The sequence below is a fragment of the Pyrus communis genome, chromosome 4, assembly GCF_041283825.1.
Source record: "Pyrus communis isolate YQ-2024b chromosome 4, ASM4128382v1, whole genome shotgun sequence".
NCBI lineage: Eukaryota > Viridiplantae > Streptophyta > Magnoliopsida > Rosales > Rosaceae > Pyrus > Pyrus communis.
Window position 1 is genome coordinate 13,800,261 of NC_142568.1, and position 26,463 is coordinate 13,826,723.

The 26,463-nt window shown below is 39.3% G+C and overlaps 1 pseudogene; it reads right to left on the reverse strand.

The window, feature by feature from the left end:
- Window positions 1–568: 568 nt before the first annotated feature.
- Window positions 569–21,414, reverse strand: LOC148697493 (uncharacterized; annotated as a pseudogene).
- Window positions 21,415–26,463: the final 5,049 nt, after the last annotated feature.

The window sequence follows — 26,463 nt, forward strand, 5'->3', positions numbered from 1 at the left end:
AGTCAAAAGGATTAAGAGTTAATGAACACCAATTGTCTTGAAGAAACATATTCGCAGAAAGGAGATCATGCTTCAATTGAGTAACATGTAATATGTTCTCTAAAAGAAATGTATCATAAGGTGTTTTAAGTAAAGAAGAGCCTAAGTGAAGAATTGGCAAACCTTGGCCATCTCTAATGTGTACTTTGTCAAGACCAGTGTAAGGTTGAGGATTTTGAAGATTGTTGATGTTGTTTGTCATGTGTGATCTATCACCAAGATCAAGCAGCCATGGAGGAGAAGATGATGTGTTGGAAGTGGCATACATTGCAAGCTTAGCAGGAGGAACTCTTCCTTGAAAATTTGGATTCATGTGATTAGAGCAATCAATGGCAAGATGACCAGGATCTTCATAAATTTGACAAGGAATAGGTCTGGTGTTTGAAGATCGAAAGTTACGATTTCCACCATGATTATTGTATCAATTATAGTGTGTGCGATTGTTATAATTTCTCTGAGAATTATTCCTCTGATAATTTCCACCACGATTGGACTAAAAGTTGTTCTGTGGCTGAGCAGTGTATGCTTGCTATGGAGGCACATTTGGTGTAGGAAGAAGTGGAGCATCAGAAGTTGCCTGAATAGAATGGAAGGCTTGAAAAGAATCAGTAGAGCTTTGATGTTGCTTATTCCGAGCAAGAGCCATTTCCTTACTGAGCAAGCAACCATGAATAACATTAACAGAAGTGTCAGCAAGTCAAAATTGAACAAAGTCCACAAAGGCATCATAATCATCAGGAAGTCCATTGAGAATTATGTTGAGAAGATCATGATCATCAACTGGAGCACCAGTTACACCCAAAGCATCATTGTATTCTTTGATGCGTTACATATACTCAGAGATCGAAGATGTGCCTTTGGTTATATATTGAAGATTCGATCGAAGTTGATGAATGTGCGATCGAGAAACACCACCAAAACGTCATTCAAGATTCTGCCATAGCTCTCGAGCAGATTAAACACCAACAGTGAAAGGAATTAGATCCTCAGATAAAGTCGAATTAATCCAAATGATGATGTTTTGATCCTTCTCATACCAAGCCTCAAAGGCTGGATATGGAATTGAAGTGAAAGTTCCAGTAGAGTCGGCAAGAAATTGAGGCGGCGTTGACTCAGATCCATCAATAATTCCGATAAGCTTGAAGAAGCAGAAGTAGTTGTGAGGCTTGAGTTTCGTCTGAACCATGCTGCCAATGTTGTTGATTGTAATGGAGTTAATGGACGCCTAATACGAAGAATTAGGGTTAGCACAAAAAATACAACATATTTTCCACTATATGAAAGCCCCTACATTCCTACCAATTTCCCAACTTCTTGTGCTTTGTATAGGAAAAAAATTCCTTTTCTTTTCTTTGATAGATCTTAAATCAAATTAGCGATTTCTCTCTTCTTTCTTCACATAAGGGGGAAGAGAGGTCATCTTTTTCTGTTAGTTCTTTGCAATCATAGTTCATTGAAGAAAATAATTTTAAATTTCAAGCTTCAATGGCTTAGATAACAGAGGGCTTCAATTCTATCCTAACCAATCCAGGAAGTTCTGCTTTGAACATTTAGTAAACACTTTATTATTGTTGTAAATATGCAGTTAGTTTCAACTTTGTTGTATGTAAATATAGTTTCCTTGCAGATGGTGTTTTACCGCAGTGGCGGAAAGTAATGATACTTATGCGCTTAGGTGCGAGTTCGATCCCCACCGAATCCCTTTTTGGAAATGTGCCTAAAAGCCAATCATGAGATGATACTTTACAGACATTTCACATATTAAACTAATGTAGTAATCTACTGGCTAATATTTTTATTAAAACCGTCTTATTAAATGTTACACGCCTAAACAATACATCCAAAGATATGTAATAAAGAGAATGTCATCTAAAAGAGTAAGATTTAGGATTATTAGCATTGACAATCTAGTAAGATCAGTACATATTATGACTTGCCTTAATAGATAGTGACTAGTCTTGAAACATTGTATAAAAAAACACCAAGGCAAGTATGTAGATGCTCAATACGAAGAGAGCTCATTGAACAAGATCAAATATGAATTCTTGTAGTCATGTCATATAAGAACTCACTAGTTGGAATAATGCAAAGTAGTCCTTTGATCTGAGACACCACAGTTGTCTTGTGGATACGTCTTTGATCATTTGATGATGCATCAGAACCTCATGGTTTGCGGATCATTGATTTATTCATAAAGACATGTGAGTGTACAACAAATGATTTCTAACCTTCAAATTGTTGACGGAGAATACTCTATAATATGGTTCAAGAGTCTCTAGCCAGAGCACATAAATATGATTTAGGAAGTATATTCGAGTTCACATTCACAATATTCATATTGACAAGAGAAACACATTAGATATAGAGAAGGACCGTATTGTATTGCAATTTTAACTAAATAAGTTCTTCACCTGTTCTGCTTAGCTTAGGTAGGCATAATATATTGCTGAGTGTCACTCATGATTTGTGGAAACCCTAAGGGTTAGCAATCACTAGACTTCATTAAAAGGAGAACTAAAAGTTGGCTTCAATTCGCAATCGAATTTTAAGAGCTCTAATCCCCTCTACCTCACTAAATAGAACTTATTAGATCGTACATTGCGTAAGATAGAGAATGAAGAAATAACGGAGTTGAACAAGAACAATCAAATGGTTAATTTTTTTGTGGCTAGGATTAGTTAAAAGTTATTAATCATACGAATAAGTTCAAATTGGGCCATAAGTTAATTTTGAGTTTCAAAGCCTGTAGGCCTTGAACCATCAAGCCCAAGAAGTTAAATGGTTTAACAACTTAAAATTAAGAAAAGCCCAAAAGGTTCACTAAGCCAAGTGTAGCCAGCCATATAGAGAAAGTGTCTCATTAAATCACAAAATAAATGGACTACATCTTTGGGATTATAAGCCTAACCTCATTAGGGATTTCAAGAGGAAAATAAGAAAACACAATGCTCTCTTTTCTTTCTAGAAGGCCGGCCACCAAGGGAGAAGAACACTGACATCTTCCTCTCCCTTGGTCACTCATCTTCTCTTCAACCATCCAACCTTGGTGTGGAGACTTAAATGCTTCCTCTCTTGGAAGCTTTGGAGACTCCTATTCCTCTATCCAATTCTAAGAAGCCAATAAATCCATGGAGAAAGAAGCAAAAGAATGAAAAAACCTTTCTTGGGTGATTAGCCTTTACAAATGTAAAGAAGATCTACATAAGTATAATGTATTCTCAACTCTCTTTTGTGAATTTGAGTTGACCCATGCTTCACTACACCAGTAGGCTTTGAATTTCAGGGGTATGATTTGATTTGAGTGCATATGAGTTAGCTTTTGCCTTTTAATTGTTGATTGCTCTATGCATGTTGCTCAAATAATCTTAATTTTTTCAATTTTTTCCTTCACCCTCCTACCTAACAACTAACAATTTTACCCACTAACGCTATTATTTAATATAGTTTCCTCATTTAAAACTAAAGGTACAATATTGAACTATACATTTTAGACGATGTAAAGTAATAATAAAATAAAACAACTATGTATGTTTGGATTTATTCATTTATATATATGTCGTGTTTGTATCGACTCACATGTTGATCCTCATGCAAAATGATTAAAATAAGAATAAAATACTGTGATAACTTATATTATTCATAAAAATGAGAAAATTAATCATTTTACTAATGTAATAATAGTTGAATACTGTTAATCGTATCAATTAAGTACACATTGAGTTCCATGCTCGTACATATTTGAAGTCATGTCGCTTGTCATGCCCAAGATAGCCACGTAACATGTCGAATATGTAAACTGTAACTCTCAGGATTCGTGATAATTTGTAAGCTTGAAACAAGAACATTGGATTCATTTGGTATGCATGAATATGATTGGATTGGAATGGAGAACTCTCAAATTTTAAGGATTTAATTTTACTTGGGTCTACTGCAACCCCTTTAGCTATAATGACATGCCCCAAATATTCTGTACGTTGAAGGCGAAAATGAATGGTTTTTTTAATGTGGAGAGGATTAGTAGATGATTAGATTAGAAGGAAATTTATCCATTCTAATTCTACCATTTAAAGGAGGATTGGAATGAATAAGTTTTCTTCATGAGTAATGCATGTTTATATCCCCTAAGAGATCATAATTTTATAGTATTTTCCTTTAACATATGTTTAATTAGTAAGTTATTAATTCTAATTTTATCATGTGTACCAAACGAGCTCATTGTCTGTTAAGTTATATTAGGGAGCCTTCATAGTGGGATTGTGGGAGTCCTCTTTCTGAAAAAATATGTGATCATTGTTGGTCATATCCACTATATTCACTTTTTATTTAATTAAAATTAGATGATCAAATCAATTAAATAGGCATTATAAAGATTGACATGGCATGTTGCCTACACAATTGAAAAATGTCAGTCAATTAAACGGATTAGGCAAATTAAGTAGGTAAAATTATTATTATGTTTTCATCTATATATAACATTCACTTTATCTTTTAACTTCGACATTTGGACACTTTTGGGACGGGTAGGTGTTGATGAAGTGGAGGTTAGGTGTGGATGCGGAAGGCTTACATTTTTTGTGAAAGAATAGAACTACAAATATCACACAAACTCTTATGATCACAACTACTGTTGTTACAATACTCCATGGATTTAAATGCACAAAAAATATTATGTCTTGTACAATGAATTGGAAAACTGAGTTTGATTCTTATAAAATTGAAGTCAAACTTTGTGAGTTGAAAATTTTGAATTCTATAAGGCAATCTCCAACCGAAAGGTCCAGAGGGCCAAAGGGCCGAAAATAGCCTGTAAACCGTCTCCAACCAAGGGCTAGGCCAAAGGGCTCGTGGGCCCCATGGGGAAAAAAAAGGCCAAAAGGCCAACCGATTGGCCCAATCCAGCCAGCCCCGGGCTAGGCTGGAAATTTCATTATTGATGTCGATTATATCCGACAGGAATAGTGGGCCAAAATTTCAAATACAACGGCTAGTTACCGTTGGATTCAATTTTATTATTTTTTTTTTGGGCCATTTTTTTTTTTAGGGTAAATGACAAAAAACTATCTTAACTATTGGTCTGACGACACTTTCATACCTCTTTTTTTTTTTTTTAAATGACAATATCATACCTCATCTTACGAAATTGTGCCAATGTCAGACCTTCGTCAAATTTTCTGTTACTTTTTCTGTTAAATGCTGACGTGGCCAGAGACGGGACCTACTCAATAATCCAACTGGATTAAAAATAATTAAATATTAAAAAATTAGAAATAAAATTATTATTTTTACATAAAATTGTGGGATCCACCCTCTCTCTCCTTTCTCTCTTCTCTCTCTTTGGACACCTACATCCCCAAAACCCAGAAACCCTTCCTACCCGTCCCCCCCAACCTTCCTCCCCCTCACCCTTTCTTGCCCCCGCTCCCTGTTTTCCCTAAACTCAAAACCAGAACCACCTAACCTAAATCCCACCCCGCTCCCGTCTTCTCCGACGTTGATTATACACAGTATAGCCTTCCGGTGACCTCTCAGCGCTCCATCACCGCCATGTGGTTTGCATTGTCCTCCCTCTCGCACAGCAGGATTGAACGATGGCAAGCCCCTGAAAACAGCACAGATCCATCGTCGTTTAAGGCCAAAGCGTTCATTGCCGACTTATGCTTCTCTAGCGTAGCCACCAACACGTGGCGCTTCTCCCCGAATGGTTGGACCACACCCAGATCCGACAATCTGTCGACCTGGTGTACACCGTCCCGTCATTCAACACCACCAACGCGTTCACAGTGTCCTCGTGCGCCTTGACCGACTCGACTCAGTGGAGATTCGAGTCCCGCCAAATCTTCAAGCTCTTATCCTAGGAGACTGAGTAAATTAAGGCGTTGTTGATGGCGATGTTGGTGACGGCGTTGGCGTGTTGGATCCAGAGGCATTTCCTATGGCGACGAATGGTTACGTAGTTCTTGGGGAAGATGAATCGAGAAGCGTGTGGTCCGTACAATCGTAGACGCTGATCTCGTGGCCCGATACGGCGTAAAGGAGGTTGTGGTTGACGACGAGGCAGGTGATTGGGAGGAAATGGCAGCGGAGCGGGAGAGTAGCAAAGCAAAGGTGGGAGACGGAGATGTCGAAGGGGTCTAGAAGGCAGAGTTTCTGGAGGGAGAGGATAGATGGCAGCATCTGGAGGGAGAGGTTGCTTTGGAGGCTGCTACTGTCGCTAGCTCTAGTACTAGTGATGGAATATTAGAGGAGCTGTTGGTATCAGAGGGATTGAGTTTCGGCCGAGATGATGACGTCTCAGGGTGAGGTGGGTGAGTGACAGCTAAAGGTGGTCAGCAAAGTCGGAGAAGCGGCCAGGGGAGGTCAAAGAGAGAGTGGCGGTAGTGATTGGCGCAGAAAAAGACGGGAGCAGGGGGAAGAAAGGGTGAAGGGGAGGAAAGTTGGGGGGGACAAATGGGAAAGGGTTTCTGGGTTTTAGGGATGCAGGTGTCCAGGGAGAGAAGAGAGAGAGGCGAGAGAGAGAAAGGGTGGATCCCATAATTTTATATAAAAAAAATAATTTTATGTTTAATATTTAATTATTAAAAATATATTTATTTATTTTTTAATCTAGTTGGATTAGTGAGTGGGCCACGTCTTTAGCCATGTTAGCACTTAATAAAGAAATTAACAGAAAACTTGACGGAGGTCTGACATTGGAACAAATTCATAAGTTGAGGTATGATATTGTCATTTAAAAAAAAATGAGGTAAGAAAGTGTCGTTCGACCCATCATTGAGGTAGTTTTGTGTAATTTACCTTTTTTTTTTTTTTTGAATTTAATTTGTAGTTTTTAAATTTGAGTTGTAGTTTTTAAATTTAAGTTGTTATAGTTTTAAATTTAAATGATAAATTTTGTTTGGCTCTATGGCCATTTGGCCCTCGGTTGGTGACGATTTTTTGTGACATGGCTAAAACAAGCCCTATGGCCCTTTGGCCCTCGGTTAGGGATGGAGGCAAATATGACCCTGTACTGTTCATTAAAATATTAATATCTTGGAGGACCAAAGGGCTAAAACGAGCCCTCTAACCAGTCTTCGGCTGGAGATGGCCTTAGGCGATCTCTAATCGAAGGGTCCAGAGCCAGAGGGCCGAAAATACCCCCAAAAACCGTCTCCAACCGAGGGTTAGGCCAAAGGGCTCATGGGCCCCACAGAAAAAAAAAGGCCAAAGGGCTAACCGGCTGGCCCAATCCAGCCAGCCCCGGGCCAGGCTAGAAATTTCATTATTCTTGTCAGTTATTTCCGACAGGAATGAAGGCAAAAATTTTAAATACAACGGCTAGTTGACGTGAGCTAGCCATTATTTTTAATTTAATTTAATTTTTTTTTACAAAATGTTTTTTAAAAATTGTCAAAATTCTTTTTTTTCCCCCCCTATATCTTCTAAACCATTAAACATTACTTAATATTAAGTAACATGAAACAACATTGAGCAATATTAAACAACATAAAAATAAAATCATTTAACAACATAAAACTTAAACGCCTACTCCATGCTATTTTTGGCCCAAAGATGTGCAACAAGATCCTGTTATAGGTATTTGTTTATAGCACGGGAACGTCCTCATGTTCTCACTTATAGAGATACTACCAGTTCTTGGATTGAAAGGTAAATTAGGCCCATCATATAGTTTCGTACGAGCCCTTCTTGACCTATTTGGATCGTTTTGGTTGTCATCGAACTCTCCATCAATATACCCATCTCGCTCATCCTCTATTATCATATTGTCTAATATGATGCAAGACATCATGATGGAGTCCAAATTTTCTCGACTCCACCCTCTTGCTGGTTCGCTAATGATCTTCCACCGTGCTTGTAGAATACCGAAAACTCTCTCAACATCTTTCCGGTATCCCTCTTGGTGCAAGGTAAACAACTTTTCTGTGTCATTCCTAGGGTTTGGAATTGCTTGGATAAGTGTCACCCACTTTGGGTAGATGCCATCTACCAAGTAATACCCTATATTGTATTGACGACCACTGATGTAGTAGTCAAGTTGAGGTGCTTTACATTCCGTCAAGCGATTGAAGATGGGTGAATGCCCAAGAACTGTAATGTCATTTTGGGATCCAGGGACTCCAAAGAAAGCATGCCAGATTCATGTGTTATATAAGAAAATTGCCTCTAACACAATAGTTGGCTTTCTTGACCTTCCACAGAAGCCTCATTGCCATCCGGTGGGACAGTTCTTCCAATCCCAATGCATGCAGTCTAATGACCTTATCGAGCCCGGAAACCCACGGTCTTCAGCTTTGTGAATGAGCCGATCCAAATCTTCTTGATTTGGCTTACGGAGGTACTCGTCTTTGTAAACCTGAACAATTGTGTCATAAAATTATTTAAGAGTATCAAGGCATGTAGACTCAAACATACTATGGGTTTCATCTATCGAATCAGCTGGGGAGCCATAGGCCATCATTCGGAGTGCAACATTAACCTTCTGATGAGGTGAGAAACCAGGGCAGCTTGCTCTGTCCCCTTCTGTCGAAAGTGTGGATTGACCTGCTGGACATCACGAAATCAACACTCGAAAACATGATGCCTCATCCGGAAACGACGTCTGAAATCATCTTCTGTGTACACCGAGTTGGGGTTGAAGTAGTTGTTCATCATGTTGGCATGCATCATCGCTCTGTTTCGTGGTTTATACTAGCAACAGAGCCACCCCATTGAGGTTGTTCCTTAGTTAGCTGACACACCATGGCCACAACCATGGCTACTACTTTGTTTTGTTTGTTGCGCCTTACTTCAGCTTCTTCATCAGACTCCTCATTTTCTCGTCTCATCTGCGCCCATTTTTCTTCCAATTTGGAATTGGATGAGGACCCCCAGTTCAAAGTTGGAATTCATTGCAAACTTGAATTGAAAGAGATTAAATTGAATTAGATTGAATTCAAAGTTATGTGAATTATAGCCCAATATCCACCCTATTTATAGCAAAAAAAAAAAAGTTCAAATCCAACGGTTAGTTGACATCAGCTACCAATGGTTAGTTGACATCACTTAGCCATTGAATTTGAATTTAAGTTGTAATTTTTAAATAATAAATTATGTTTTGCCCTATGTTTTGATAAATGGCTCGCGCGGTGGTAACGGAGAAAGTTTCCTTTCGGCCTCTTGTCTAAAGTGCTCTAGATGAGCTTTCGTCTCCCCAGGCCGGAGAAAGATCTTGATACGTTTCTCAGACTCTTCAATGGTGGTTTCAAAACCGGTAGCTGCTACTTTCTTCCCTTCGGCTAACTCGGTCATGATAGTCGGGCTTGGCCGTTCACTAATGTTTTCCACGGCCTTTTTTGGTTGCCACTGGTTGGCAGGGCTGGCCTGCGCTTCTCGTCCCCGAGCCATGCAATCTATCCGTTGGCGGCGACGTTTTTGAGATTTAGACAGCGCCGTATATAAGGCAGTCGGAGAATTGTAACTATACCAGCGTTGATCCGATGTCCTGAGTGGTTTGAAAGTTTTGTGATCGGCTGGTGAGCCCGAACTGTTGGTATTGCGCGAGTAATAATCCTCATTATAGAAAGGTGCGTCGAAGTCAAGACGCCGCCTGACTGAGGCCTGGTCTTTCGTCTGTACTTGTGGGCCGAGTCGATCAAACACTTGACGTCGTGGACCGTCACCAAGTCCCTTTGGTGATGTTGTAGGGGCCGTGGGAGGTGTTGAAGATGTCTCCTTCCCAGGTTCAACTGGTGTTTTACAATGGTCACATAAAACCTTTGATTCATGAGTTCTGTTGGAACTTGACCTCGTCATAGGCTCATCGGCAGGTGGCACCGATTGTTCCGTAGGTGGTGCATTTGAAAATAAATCAAGCTTTAGTCTTGTTCGACCATTCCGTTGATGGATATGCTGCACCGGGACGTATTCGGCCTTCCCTTTGTTTTTAGGAAGATGAGCATCCACCATACCAATTGTTGTCGAAGGGAAGGGATTGACGTCGACCGCCATTTGCTTTTCCGGAAATTTCAACTTTCCTTTCTCGATCCAACTTTGAATTGTGTCCCGTAATACAACACAATTATTGGTTGCATGCTTATTAGCATTATGATACTTGCAATATATCTTTCCCTTTAATTCATCGACCTTAGGGATAGTATGTCCCGGCCGAAGCTTGATGATTTTTGCTGCCAATAATTGATCGAAAATTTCATCAGCTTTGGTGATATCGAATGTGTATACTTTCGATGACTTACTCATTTCCTCGGTGGCCGAACGGGTTTTGGTGTCTTTGGAATTTACTTGAGCCAAAGCCTTGCAGACATAGGGTTTGTTTATTATTATCTCGGCCGCATCCACACTAGCATACTGAGTATCCTCACTTTCGGCCAATGCATAACTAACCGTGGGATTCTTATACAACGTCCCCCGGGATGGTGACTTCGATATCTTTTCTTCTCGGAGCAGATAATCATACTGTTTAACGTGTTGAGCAAGTTCGTACATATCTCGAATATTTGCCCCCAGAAACTTCTTTTTGTACTCTACGTCTAATCCGTTGAGGGCGATCCTGACGAATTCCACTTCGGGGAGTGGTACTCAGCACCAATTCCTGGCCGACTTAAACCTTGTTAAGTATTCCATTGGAGATTCGTCGGATGCTTGAGCCATCCTGGCCAACGATGATACGGACATCTCCATCCCTGGCCGATAGAATTGTTCATGGAACTTTTCGACTAACTCTTCCCAACTCTGCACGGAGTTAGGTGGGAAATTAATGTACCAGGCGAAGGCTGAGCCTATCAGTGAAAAGTTAAACAGCCGTAATTTATAGAAGTCGCTATTGACGTCTCCACACTGCGCTGTGAACCGAGCCACATGTTCTAATCAGGGATCTTAAAACCTCGTGGGTATTCAAACCTTTCTACATAAGCCGGGTATGGATGGATGAATTTTGGAAACTTCGACCCCTTCTTCAGGGCCGAGTCAATCATTCTCTGGACTTCGGTCATGTTTACGGAAGTGGCTTCTTCTCCCTGGCTTGGTCCCTCGGATCTATTTCCCGGTACACCTCTTTTTTCTAAGGTGATTGGTTGCGGCTGGGCGGACCTTCTCTCGGCTTGTACTGGCACATTTGTCGAAAATTGCCGGGGTTGGCCGACCTGGCCATTTTCGAAGGCTTTACTAACCAATAGTTCCAGCATTCTGGTCTGTGTATCGTTATTACTTCGTATTGCTTCTAGTAAATCATTCATCTTTTGACCAATTGAATGCTCAACCTGACGATATTGTTCATCAAGTCGTCTCCGAAGAAACGACCTAGTTGGTGGATCGGAACCTTCCCCACCATCATCGTCGCAATCTTCCACTATCCCTTCCACAAACATGCCCGCCGTTTGATTCGGGACCGCTGAGTTGTGAGGTTGTCTGCCGAGACAGATTTCATTTTCTCGGCGTGTCACACTTGTGGCCTCGGGCGGCGCAACAATGATCGGATTTTTTGTAGGATGCAAATCCTGCCCAAGACCTTGCACTGGTAAGTCAGTTGTTGACTTTCCTATGGTTGTTTTCTTCTTTACAGACCGTGTCTCAACGGTCATGAACTCCGAAGGTTTAGCACAAGTGTCCCACTGGGCGTGCCAAAATGTTGCCTCTAAAAATTACAAAACCTACGTGGCGCACAGGCCGAGTAACTAATAAGCTAACTACGTCCTTCGGTTGAATGCGGGGCGTGCCAACTCGTCGGCCGAGGAGTAAAATTTGTTGATGCCGCGTTAAGCGCGTCGTTGACTTCTCTACCTTGCGATTGCGACCGAGGAAGGAACACTCTCGGTCTCTGGGTTTTACAGCCTGAAGACAAGGCTACTAATTCTGCGGAGTTCACAAATCATCGGAGCCCGATTCGGTCACTGTGATTATATTCGTAAGAGTATAAGCACGTCGAATCGAGACCAAACTATATGGGCACAGGTACTCAAACGTGATGTATGTCTTGATAGTAAACGTAGTTCGACCGTCGGAATGCCGAACCTTGAAACTTACTTGCGAGTATCCAATCATAAAATCACTCAGCGTCCAGTGCACCGAGCAATGCAATTCGTAACACCTTACTATGTCGGGAAGGCTAGCAAGGTGACCTCTGCCAACAAAGGTTCGAAAACCCTTCTTGGCCGAGACTTAGATAGATAACCGGTCGACCTCGACGCAGTGCTGTTTATCCAAACTGAAGGTGCTTCTCGGTCGGCTGATTCTGCGGCAGCAGTGCTGTTTATCCAAACTGAAGATGCTCGCCGGGTGCTTCCACAGTGTTGTTTATCCAAACTGAAGGTGTGTCGGCAGGAAAAGAAAAGGAAAAATCTCAAGATGTTTGAGAGGTTTTGCGCGGGGCAATTGTATGCTGATTTGAAGGGGTTTTTCTGTTGCATGATTTCTTGTATTTATAGCACCCCATTCCTTGACACCAATTCTGATTTGGATTGGGAGTCCTTGTCCCATTTCGACTCTAACTCGATCAAACCTACTCCCACTGGGATTCTGAATTTTCCTTCTTTTCGAGGCTTTATTCCTTGCTGGTCGAGAATCCTGGTCGCACCAGGACTTCCTCGACCTTTTCTATTTATCCGGACTACTTAGGATCGGATTTGGCCGACCCTGCCAACTGGCCCGGGATTTATTATTCGGCCCATAGTATTTGTCATCACCTTGGGCCGAGCACATCCTGCTGCTCGGCCCAACAATAATATTTTGGGCCCAAACAGACCCTTAGTTGGAGATGGAAGCAAATATGTTAATGTACTGTTCATTAAAATATTAATTTATTAGAGGACCAAAGGATGCAACGAGTGTTCTGGCTAACCTTCATTTGGAGATGGTCCTGGAGTATTCTAATTTTAATATATCGAAATTGAAATGGCACCCGAGCCAAAGAGTAATTTGGTGGACAGTGGAGGACCCTACATAGATTGGCCATTAAGATTGAAGGTAAAAATTTTATGATTGTGTCCCAAAAAAAACACGTTAAAATAGAATTGTTTAACTTTAACCACATTTTCCATGTTCCCCCGTGCCTGAGTAATCAGTGGGTGAGACTGTCAGACCTACTTTTTCTTGCAATTTCTGGTGTAATTTCCTTCACTTATTTTTCTCACCAACATATTATTATAATTGATATTTCAACTCCTATAAGAAGCCACCTTCATCTGTTTCCCCCTCATCCCAAAATCTCACAGCCTTCATTCAACACTCTGCTAGAAAACCCTAATCAACAAATCTGCAAAAAAACGCCATTTTGTCTCCATTTCTTTCTAGAAGCACTTACGTAAAAAGCCACTTCTCCAACTTTCAGCTTGGAAGTAAGCAGCTGAGCAGGAAATTAAGAAAGCCTTTTTGTTTGATCAGTAATTGCAATGGCAAAGCAGATGCAGATGAGATTGTTGTATTCTTGGATGGAGGTTGCACCTGCAATTTTGATATCCCACAACAAGACTTCAACTTGTCCTGAACTGGAGACAATAACTGAAGAATGGGAGCTGGAGGCTGAAGAGAAAGACCTGCAGGAGTCCAAAAAATGAAAATTTTCTTCTTCTCATGTCTTGATTGTTAATTTACATATACATACACACACACACACACACACACACACATATATATATATATATATATATGTATGTATATGTATATGTTTTTTTTAAGTTTTTGTGTGAATTTGTAGAAGTTTGTCGACTTGGGTTGAATTATAGGACCCTAAAGTTTTGAGGTGTCCAAACAAATGAACAGAATGTATAGTTTCAATGGCTTCCGTTCCATATCATATCTTATGGAGGAAAAAATGATGCCTTCGTATGTCTAGTTGATGTAATTTTAGGGTTGGATTTTTGGAAGGATTTCATTTTTTTGGACATTATAACTGATTATTCATCAAAAATGTTGATTTCTGCAATGCTGTTGAAACCAAAGAGATGTTAAACATTCTTAAAGCACAATCATGACTCTCTCCCATAGGTTCGTACAGGAATGATGAACCATAGAACAAGACTCACATTCTGCATAATATCTAACGGATTTCTTGGTTCGGGCCGAAGAAGAGGATGTAAAAGCGAGTACGTTTGGCATTAATTGGGACATTTAACACATTAACAATGAACTTGAAAAGGTCTCTCACATGTTGATGACCATGCAAAACGACATAACAACAATATTAAAATACTCCAATTACTCATATTATTCATAAGATAATGAGAAAAAATAATCATTTTATTATAATAATAGCTGAATAGTATTAATCGCGTCAATCATGTACACATCGCCCTCCATTTCGTACATATTTTGAAGGCATATAACATGTTGTGCCTGAGACAGGCACCTATTATGCCGGTTAAACTGCACCTCTTAGGAGAAGTGATCATTTGCCAGCTTAAAACAAGAACATTGAGCGCTCAATTATGAGAGGTGATTTTCACACAATGTCGCACATGCTTTTTAATTTCTAATTATTAGATTGGATAATTAAATAAAATCCACGAAAATGATTCAACATAGTTATATAAGAAGCTAACAAGGATATGTGTTTGTCATTTCTCCTCAAGAGCCTTCATAGTGGGAATCTTTCTGAAAAATAAATATCATTGTTAGGCATCTAAACCATCAACTAGATCCACTTTAAATATCATACCTTTCAAGAATGAATCGAATAGATAATCGTTTAGCAATCTAACTAAAAAGTTGTTATTGACATTCTAAAATAGTATTATAGATTTTGCACTAGTGAAATAAATAAAGGAGGAAAAAGTACTTGATAACCTTTTTTTTCTACTACCAATAACAACTCTCATTAATTATCATTTTGATTGTTTAGAAACACTATGTTAATTTGTTTACTTGATTAAAATTAGGTGATGAAAAGAATTTTGATTCAAATGATTCTTTAGATTAATATCTAAGTAGACCCACAAATAAATGGACATTTTAAACGCTTTGGGGAAGGATAGGTGTCGATGAATTGGAGGCTCTGTGGACATCAACTTATTGCACCAACTTTTAACACCACACTGATTTGATAGTATTTCATTTAGTTATAATTATCAAAGAAACAGACTAAAGACTCACTTTCAACAACATCAGTATTATCATTAATTTGGTAATTACCACCTGCACAATCTGTTAGGTATGAAGTTTTATCACAAAAGGCCTCGATATTAGTTAGAGCGGGGTTAGAATATTTGAACTCCTCTTCTCTCAGAAATGCAATGAGTGTGGGATACTACCAGACGCCCCTCACGTGGGACTCCAATTAGTGGGTCACATATGAGAGATCTACATATTGATAACCATGTGGAGTTAAGGGAACTCACCCTACATGCAGGGCCGAGGGACCCACCATCATCGTGCTGGGCCAAGGGGATCCACCAATCACGTGGCAGTACAGGTCACTCTCTGGCTCTAATACCATGTTAAATTTTTAGAGAGACGGGCCAAAAACCTACTTCCAACAATACCGATATTGTCCACAACTTGGAAATTACCATTTACACAATCCGTTAGGTTTAAGGTTTTATCATAAAAGGCCTCAGTATTAGTTAGAGTGAGGTTAAGATATTTAAACTCTTATTCTCTCAGAAATATGGTTGTTGTGAGATATTTGAACAATAGATTGGATCTACACTTTACCTTTTTCTAAAAATAAAAAAAAAATGTTTATTATTATTTTGGAGAGTGAAAAGAGTTCGAAACTATTATAGTACTTTAGGAGTGGGGGATTTTCAAACCTGGAACTCATGGGTAGAAACCCAATACCTTATACACTAGGATGTTAGAGAACATGCAAGATCTAGACTTTTTACCCTTTTTCATGACAATTAAGAAATTGTCAATTCAATTGGTAATCGAATGTTATAGAAATATGACTTCTTGAACTAATCAATGAATAGTTTACAAAATAAATATAGGGTTATAAGTAAAAAAAATTATTTTGGAAATAAATCTTATACAAATTACAAGAAGTAAGTACTTGTTTTAAAAGAAATGGTAAGGGTGGTGCTATAACAGAGGAGTGCTGTTATTCCCACCCTAGTGGCTTATCTCCCTACCCACTTTTTAATAAAATTTCTAATTACAAGTTTGCTCATCTGTAAAATGACTGATAAAGACCTTCAAAGATAACCCTCTGTTTTTTTTTTTCGGTCAAACGATAGATTTTGTTAAATTAACCATCGACGGAGTTTGAATCCACGCCGTCATGTAAGGGCTCAACACCTTTCCACCGCTATGTGGTAAAGGGCCATTTGCAAAGACAACCTTATGTTCACAAACGATTGATCTATCCTTAAGCCCTAACTCACCCGATCAAATTCCAGTGCGACTCAAATTGAAATAGTTTTGGTTTCACACTATTTTCTACGTTTACTGCAAATTAATTCTCATAAAAATTGCGAAGAAGAAAACAAACCCCAAAAACCAAGCAACCAGAATTTGCTTCTTCTCTACTTTCTCCAGCCACTCTCTGGTTCAAATTTAATGATTTTGTTTTGGTTGGATATTTCAACAATGGATATCAAAATGAATTGATACGTAATGTGGACTTGCTGCATATGTATTGGAGCTGATACAGAAATACACAAGTGTGGAAGAACCGAGGAAGGATAGTCTTCTGTAAAGGGTTTCGAGTTTGATCAGCAGAAAAAAATGGTGCAAAGTCTGTCACTGAGTGCTCTAAGATTATTTCTTCATTGGTGCAATAATTTTATAGACAAGCGCAGAGCAAGAGTGCTAATGAGGATACTTTAGGAATAAAAGTGGGTGGGAAAATAGCATTTTAAATTTTTGACATTTTATGGTGGTTGGAATTATAATATGGATGGATAAATAGGACAATGAAGTGGGTCTAATAGCTCTCTAACGGAGATTTTGTAGGAGGTGAAAAGAAGTTTATGGATAATATCACCCAAAATGTAATTACAGAGAAGATTCTAGAGTTAAGTTACCGGTGATGTAGCTAATGACCGATCCAAAGTGAGTAATCCAGGTTGATAGGTTTAGGGATGGGTTCGTTTTCTTTGGTTTTGTGTTTGGGGTCATCAATTTGAGAGGGTATGAAATAGTGGGAACCATCAACGAATTGCCATAAATCATTACCCATGAGAAACGGTTTGATTTGGCAGAGCCAGGAGAAGATTATGGAGTTTTTCTTTTTAATACATTTATATTCTTTGCGCTAAGGGATAAGAGATTGAATTAAAATTTACAATGAGCTAAGTTATAATAATTTTATTCGAATCTTTCACTTATAGTTAGTGATAAGAAATATTACTAAATTGTAATATTAAGTGACAGAAAATTCTTAAGTTAAGAATTATATTCTACCAAATGTTGGTGCAGTAAAATTTCTCTCTATTATTATTATTGAAGTATGATTCTCTCCCCTTCTAGTTTCCCTTCCCTTCCCTCCCCTCTCCTCTTATTTGAATGATTACGATTAAACCATGTAAACGTTTTATGTTAATTTTTTTAATAGCCAAAAAAAGATAAAAAATAATTTATAAGAGGAGGGAAGGGAAAAAAATGAGAATAGAATGAAAAGAGAATTCTATTCCATTTTTGTTTGTGGAAAGCAGAAGAAACCGAAAATGATTAGATTTTTAGTACGATAATGCACACATAAACAGGAACAGGCTTTGTAGGAATTAAAGCAATTTGGTGGAGAGTGGACACCACATCCACTACAAGAATTTTAGCTCTAGCACACCCTTTGCATTGGTGTGGATTAAGATGAAAGAGCACTGACTTCGATGGCAATTATCAGTAGCCACCATGCAACCATTGAATAAGAATCCATGTTATGTAAGGTCATCTCTAACCGAAGAATTCAAAGGATCAGAGGGTCGAAAATAGTTCGAAAATCGTCTTTAACCGAGGGCTAGGCCAGAGGGTTTTGGAATCTAAGAGGGCCCCACGGAATCAGAGAGGGCTAGAGGGCTAGAGGGCTGGCTGCAAGTAGCCAGGTAGCGAATTTGGGGATGGTCAGAAAATATAGCTTTCCTGTCGGTTATAATCGACAGGATTGCTTAAAAAAAAAATTTGAATACAGCGGCTAGTCAACTAGCCGTTGTATTTAATTTTTTTTTTTTTTTTAGGTTTTTTGGGCCAATTTTTTTTTAAATTCTTAAAAATTCTAATTTTTTTTCTCTTATAAATACCTAAACCATTTATTAAATTTAAATTCTATTTTTTTTGGTTTTTTGAGCCAATTATAGTTGTAATTTTTAAATTTAAGTTGTTGGATTTGAATTTAAGTTGTTGTAGTTTTTAAATTTAAATAATAAATTATGTTTGGCCCTATGGCCATTTGACTCTCGGTTGGAGACGGTTTTTCGTGACTGGGCTAAAACGAGCACTATGGTCCTCTGGCTCTCGGTTGGACACGAAGACAAATATAATCCTGTACTGTTTATTAAAATATTAATATCTTATAGAATCTTGAAGGGTCAAGGAACTAAAACAAACCTTCTGACCAATCATCGGTTGAAAATGGCCTAAACATCTCCAGTGTAACAAACGCCACTATTTCTACATCCGTGTAAAAAGGAAGTACAAGTCTCCATTATATTCAATCTTTTTGTTTATTTATTTATAATTAAAAATAGTAAGTAAATCTTGTCAGAGAAAATGTCCTTTTCGCATCAGCGTCCAGATTGCATTTTGGTTTTTTTTTTTTTATTAAAAAGGGGCGCCCACTGACCACCCATTGCGTTGTCTAATCCCATTATTAATGTCAGTGGCTTTTGATAAAATTTAATATTTTCGCAATCAAGTCCTACAATTTGATAGTATACTTCCATCCATCTTCCATAATCCATTGGTAGTGTTCTTGAACGACCTGGGCAAAATTATAAATTATAAATAATAAAAACTTGTAAGATAATATCACGCAATCATACTAAATTTAAAATAGTATAAAAACAACTAAAACTAATTAAAATCTACCTTCATAAGAACTTCATAGTTCATATCTGAATAAAGCACTTAAGATCCGACTGTTAAATTTGTAGAGCTAAAAATAATCACAATGTGGCACGTGAATTTTTGGTAAAAAAAACAAAGTTACTCTTGAGACACACCGATTGCCCTACGCACGAGCAGTGGATAATCATTCTTTAATCAAGTCAAGAGTGTCTAAAATAGGTAACAAATTCCAAATTATCTCATTCATCCTCATCTTAGGTAATTACTTCATAACCTACAAATTATTCCATATAAATGGAGATTAATTGGCTAATTAATGGATTAATTCCTAATTAATCCATTAATCATCAATTAAATCACCCACTTTCACACAAAAAACCTCTAAGGGCCAGCCACCTCCATTCCCTATATATATGATCCTATTTTCTCTAAAAATCCAGGTCCATACTCTTTTAAAACTCTAAAAACTCTCCAAACATTTTTTCTCTCTAAATTCTAACTTTAGCATCGGAGGTTCTTCGGCCAAAGCCTCCCCATTCATCATGGGCGTGTGAGGCTCTTGGCCTTAACCTAAGGTGTTAATTGTTTTGTAGGTGCAATTTTATCCAAGATCAAGAAGGTGGAAATTTGCGTCCACAAGTTGGTGCTTTCATTGAGAGTTGAAATTCACACTCGTAGAAAACTCTCGCATAAAAAAGGTTTTTTCTCTATTTTCTAGTCCACTTGTATTTTTCGTACGTTTTTATTATTAGAATTTTTTATTTGCAAAGATTTTTTGATAAAACGAAAAAGAGAAATACAATGGCTAGAAATTTAGAAAACTCTATGAGTGAAAATTCCAATATAAAAGAAATGGGACCGCGGCAATCCACGAGACTAAATGTGATCCTAGGGGGAGCGGCACCACCACCACAAGGTTCCATCATCGGAACCATCGCGGTGGCCACCCGTGGCGAGGTCTATGGCACCACTACCACGGCCCGAGCCGTGCAACCAAAGCAAGCCCAAGCCGTGCCATCCAAGGCTCATGGCACCAAGGCCATGACCCAAGCCATGTTACTCCAAGCCCTAGCCTCTCACCCACGTGTGTCACACGTCGAGCAGCCCACTCCTGTGGCCCAACCTGCTCCCATCGAGCAGACTGCTCTCATGGCCCAGCCTGCTCTCGCTGAGCAGTTTGCTCTCATGGCCTAGCCTGCTCCCGTGGTCCAACTTGTTCTCATCGAGCAGCCTGCTCCCACCGAGCAGCCTGCTCCCGTGGCCTAGCCTGCTCCCGCAGCCCAGTCTGCTCCCGTGGCCTTCCAAGTAGCCTAAATCGGTCCAAGACTAGTTTAACTGTTCCGACTCTAAATTTCCGGATCGATGATCAAACCGGGAGCATTTTCACCATATTTTTTGTGGATTTGACATTTCCCAGCTCAAATCTCATGCCCGAAGTCTACCATACTTCCACTGCTCAAGGAGAAACATTCCTTCCAAGCTCTTCCAATCCAAATGGCGAATAACACTTGTCTTGACAAGTCATAGAGTTGACGAGCGCCTTAGCACAACAGACGACTTTGGTGAACCAGCTCTTGCAGCGCTCGAAGATGCAACGTGTTCCAAACAAGGTGTCCCGAAGAAGGATAGGTGGACAAAGAACCTCTTCAGCAGTGTCTTGACAAGCAGCTACTCGACCTGCCACGAACCTAGTGTTTCGGCAGAATACACTCCCAATTGGGCCCTGAGATAGCGTATACTCTTGTCTTAGCACATGGAGGAGCGTGCACTCTCGATTAGGCCCACAGACGAGCATACATTCACGGTTGAGGCCACACTCCGATAATTAACATAAGTAGCCTTCTAAGCAAAATGTTCATTCACGGCTAGGCTCGCAAAGAGCATCCTCCATATCACATCGGAGTAGGTAGCATGACGGGCGGAGATAATCAGTCACTCAATCCGGCTTAATTTCAACCAGCAGCCTGCGAAATCATTCGCCTGCTAGGAATCTACCACATGCACCGCTACCGCGACATAGACGAGCCGAACACGTAAAAGAGCAGCCTAAACCAACAAGTCAAGACTGGGACAGCCGAGAGCTTTGCCACTCCCAACAAAGGAAAATTCAGGAATAAGTAGAAAGGCTCATGACCGAGCGATTGTGCAATTTCCCGCACAACAAAGCTATTGACAAGGCGCTCCGATAAGACATGACCAACATGAGCGAGTCATCTTTCAATGACAAGATCGAGCAGACGGGACTATCCCACATAAATTGTTGGATATAAAGACAACCTCTGCTTTGACAAATGCAGCAGCTTAGCCTAATAGCGCGCCGGGGGCAGACGAGTACCAGAAGGATACACCAGCCCAACTACCATGAACCAGGGGCAGGCTAAGGATTATTTCGGTTGTCCCAGCATTCCATGTTTCCTCAGGTGCACTCACAACAATGATTTCCATGCTCTCTTGTGCAATAAGGTAAACTAATTGTTCTCGAGTGTGAGAGGGTAAACCAATTCCCCGACACCCATATTGAAGGAAAATTTGTTAAAAACAAGTTCATTTGAGCAACATCAACAACATGCAATTAACAATTAAAAGGCGGAATCATGTTTATATGCACTCAAAAACAAAACTTAACCCATGAACTTCAAAGCCTAGTAGATAGGTGAACCAAGACTCAACTCAAAACAAAGTGAGTTGAGAAATCAATACCTTTGTAGATTCCTCTTTGCATAAGCAAAGGCTAATCACCCAAAGAGAGGGCCTTCATTCCTTGCATCTTAGATCCATGGATTTGGATGGATGAAAAGGTTTCTCCAAGTTCCCAAAATTGAGAACCTCTAAGTCTCCACACCAAGGTAAGATTGGAGAAGAAATGAGTGACCTTGAGGAAGTAAGATTGCTAGATGTTTTTCCTCAAGGTGGCCCGCCATTTCTAGAGAGAAAGGAGAGTTTGTTCTCATCTTTACTCCTTAGAAAACCCTTAGGATGAAATGGCTATAAAGATGTCTTTATACCACCTCACAATGGAGTGGCAAACTTGCAATTAAGCCAAGTTTACTACCCTCCTCTAAATGGCCGAATTTAAGGGGATTTATTGGGCTATTTGGGCCTTTGTGAATCATTATTCATTAAGTTGTCATACAACTTAAGTCAATGGACTTGACGTTCGAAGCCCATTGGGCCTTAAGGTCCAAAACTATCCCGAGGTCTTTAACGAACTTATTCGTTTGATTAATTAACATATTAATTAATCCTTGCCATAAATAATTAAACCATTTAATTATTCTTACTCATCTCCGTTGAATCTTCAATCTTTACCTTACACGGTGTACGATCCATTAGGTTCCTTTTAGCGAGGCAATGGGCGATTCAAACTCTTTCAAATCGATTGTGAATTGGAACTTACTTTCAATTCTCCCGTTAGTGATAATACACTTTTAGGGCTTCCACAAACCATGGTTGACGCCTAGCAGCATGTCATGGTTACCCAAGCTAATCAGAAGAGGTGGAGAACCTATTCAGTTTTAGGATTACAAATGCAATACGGTCTTTCTCTAATACAATATTCTTGACCACATTGTTTGGTTTGATAGTTTATTCATGTCTACTATCCAATGTGAGTCTTGTGCTTATATGATTACCTTGAATGTGATCTGGAACGCATTCCAACATCTCATTCATACTCTGGCCAGAGATTCTAAATCATATCATAGAGTATTCTCCCTCAAACAGTTTGAAGGTTAGAGATCCCTTGTTGCGCATCCACTTGCCTCCATAGCCAAGTGGCTTAACCCCAACGATGCCGTGGACACCCTCCTGATGGAGTGACTTTGACATAATCAAAGATTAAGGACCTAACCACAAGACAACTGTGATGCCTCAGGTCAAAAGACTAATTTGCATTATCCCAACCATGAGTTCTCATGTGACATGAATATGAGAACTCTTCGTTGATCGTGTTCAGTGAACTCATTCTCTATTGAGCACCTACTTACTTGTCTTGATGTCACACACCAATGACTCGAGACTAGTCACTCTCCCTTAGAGAAGACATAGCACGTACTGATCTTAACGGACTGTCAATGCCCAATTGACAATCCTATGATCAGGAACGTTTATGATGTGTCAACGAAAGAATGGTCTCATGAATCTAACTTCTTTAGATCGCATTCTTCCAATCACATATTCCTTGGACTTATCGTTTAAGCATATAACATTTATATGAGACGGCTCAAACAATAATCTTTGCCCTTTACATTTAAACTACATTAGTTTGAAATGTCCGTAAAGTATCATCATATGATTGGTTTTAGGGCACATTTCCAACACATATGGGTCTGCTCTCCAGTGATAGAGGATAAACTAATTGCTCTCCAGTGCGAGAGGATAAACTAATTGCTCTCGAGAGGGTAAACCAATTCCCCGACACCCCAAAATGGCCTGTTCTCCAGTGCGAGAGGATAAACCAATTGCTTTCTAGTGCAAAAGGGTAAACCAATTCCCCGACACCTATATAGGTCTGCTCTTCAGTGCGAGAGTATAAACTAATTGCTCTTCAGTGCGAGAAGGTAAACCAATTCCCCGACACCCCAAAAGGGTCTGCTTTCCAATGCAAGAGGATAAACTAATTGTTTTCCAGTGTGAGAGGCTAAACTAATTGCTCTATAGTGCGAGAGGGTAAACTAAATCCCTGGCACCTATCTGGGTAAGCTCTCCAATGCGAGAAGGCCACATAACTCAAAAAATCGAAAGATCAACTAAGTAACAAATGTTGAAAAATCAAACTCAAGCGGCTTCCTCATTTTCAGCAGGCAGCCCAGACGTGGCAACCCAAACAATTGCCTTTTCCACGCCACTTCCTTGACCCATGCCGAACCAATCCTTGGCTTCAATTAAGTGGAGTTGCTCAAGCAATGGCCCCTGCCACATCACCTCCTTGGCCCATGCTAAGCCAACTTCTGACCCCTACCAGCCGACATGCCGCACTACCCCGATGACTACCCCGTGGCAGCACCACCCAAGAAGAAGACAAAAAGAAATTAAGTTTTTATTACATTGGAGCGGCACAGAGAAGACGAAGAAAGCAACGAAAGATGATCCTTTGCATGGGCAAGATGTAGAAGATTGCTAGATGAGGGGGAACAAATATCCTCTAAGTTTTCTCTCTCTCTTGTAGGGTAGAATAAATCACTTTCCAAAGTTGATTTAATAACCCACTTAAGGTGGACTTAAATAGGCTTTAAGAGAAATTTATTTCCCTTTCCTAGAAGGATCTAATTTCATATTAAAGAGGGAATCTACATTAAAACAGGACGCAATCCTAAGTTTCCTAGAGCAAGAAGATCTCTACACCTGCTGCCCTTTCCTACGAGCAGCCCAGCAGGTGTGGGGGCATTTGTGGAGCCAAAAATAATCATAAGGCGACACGTAGATTTTTGGTTAACAGGACAAAGTTACCCCTGAGATACACCGGTTGTCCTACGCACGAGTAGTGGACAATCATTCTTTAATCAAGCCAAGAGTGTCCAAAATAGGTAACAAATTTCAAATCATCTCATTCATCCTCATCTTAGGTAATTACTTCATAACCTACATATTATTCCATATAAATGGAGATTAATTGGCTAATTAATGGATTAATTCCTAATTAATCCATTAATCACCAATTAAATCACCCATTTTCACACAAAAAACCTCTAAGGGTCAGCCACCTCCATTCCCTATATATATGATCCTATTTTCTCTAAAAAGCTAGGTCCACACTCTTGTAAAACTCAAAAAACTCTCAAAACACTTTTTCTCTTTAAATTCTAACTCTGACATCGGAGGTTCCTCGACTAAAACACCTCATTCATTGTGGGCGCGTGAGGCTCTTGGCCTTAACCTAAGGTGTTAATTATTTTGTAGATGCAATTTTATCCAAGATAAAGAAGGCGGAAATTTGCATCCACAAAATCATCTTCTGCACCTGTTTCTTTCTGTCAAAAAAAGTTAACAACGCAAAAAAACCACAAATAAACATCATAATTTACTTAAAAGAGCAAAGAAAATTAAATTTTTAGTCAGAATGAAAAAATAAAAGGAAAATTATTATAGCGAAAATGGAATAGTTATGCCTCTCTGTGCATCCTCCTCAATGCCGAACCTTTTTGTACTCAACACTTATCAATGCAGAACAACAATCCATCATATGAATTAACAAAAAATTGCATGCAGATGAAACCCAGGAGAGATCTGAAAATATACATTCAAATCATAGAAGATATGAACTCAAAGTGGGAAAAATCTCAGACCTGATCTGATACAAAGAAGGGAGAGAGAGGGGGAGAGAGAGACCATAATGCATAAGCAATGTTGACGATGGTGGGTAACTGATAGGAATATGGAAAGGATGGGGTTGAAAGAAATGAGCTTCAAGGTTGAGATTGAGGTTTGAAAAGAAAGCTAAAGGCCTAATGAAAAAAACCAAACAGAATAGAAAAGCCGGTGATGGACGTCGGATACCCAAGCCGCCGACTCTCAAAACGGAAAACTGAATGAAAGCAAAATCGAATCTGAAATTGAGGAAAAGGAAAGAGCTCTCACAAAGAGAGAGAGAGAGAAGCTCCCACAAAGGGAGAGAAGAGCTCTCACAAACGGGAGAGAAAAACTCTCACCAACTCCTCTGTAAAAAACTCTCACCAACTCCTCTGTAATCCAAAATAAAACAAAGGGGAGAGAGAACTTTATCTCTGAAGGAAAAACACAAGAGGAAGAAGAAAAAACGAAGAGAGATGTGACGGTGAAAACAAAGAGAGAGGAAAGTAAAAGAAAGAGAAGGGGGGAAACAAAGGAGAAAAAGGAAAATGAAGAGAAAGAGAGTGAGCTGATTAGATTTTGGCATAATATAATAACAATTAAAAAGCTTAATAATTATTATTTTGACATTAAAAGAATATAATAATAATTATTTTCCATGTATAAAGCAAAATAATGAATTTATAGGTTACAAATTTGAAGAATGACACTATCATCGGTGTCGAAAAGCCTAAGGGACACCAAACATACACAACTGTGCAACCGACTCTCAAAAAGACACTGATAATGAATGGTGTTCCTAAAACAGTGTCCTATGGCCTGTTTTCTAGTAGTGATAGATTGGCCATTAAGATTCAAGGTAGAAATTTTATGAAAAGGGTTCATTTTTGGATCCCTTCCTCCTAATCCACCAAATCAAGGGATCTATATCGTTGCAATTTAATTTAACGACGGAAGTTATTATAACTTTTAAAGTGGGTTCTTGTTTTGTAGCCGTTAGATCAAATTTCAACGGCACGAATTCATGATTTGATGGATTAGGAGGAAACAATCCGAAGATGATCCATTTTCAAATTTTATAATTGTGACCCATAAAACATGTTAAATTAGAATTGTTTATCCACATTTTCCATGTCCCTCACTTGCCTTATCATTAGTCGGTGAGACTGTAAGATCTACTTTAGTTTGCAACTTCTGGTGTAATTT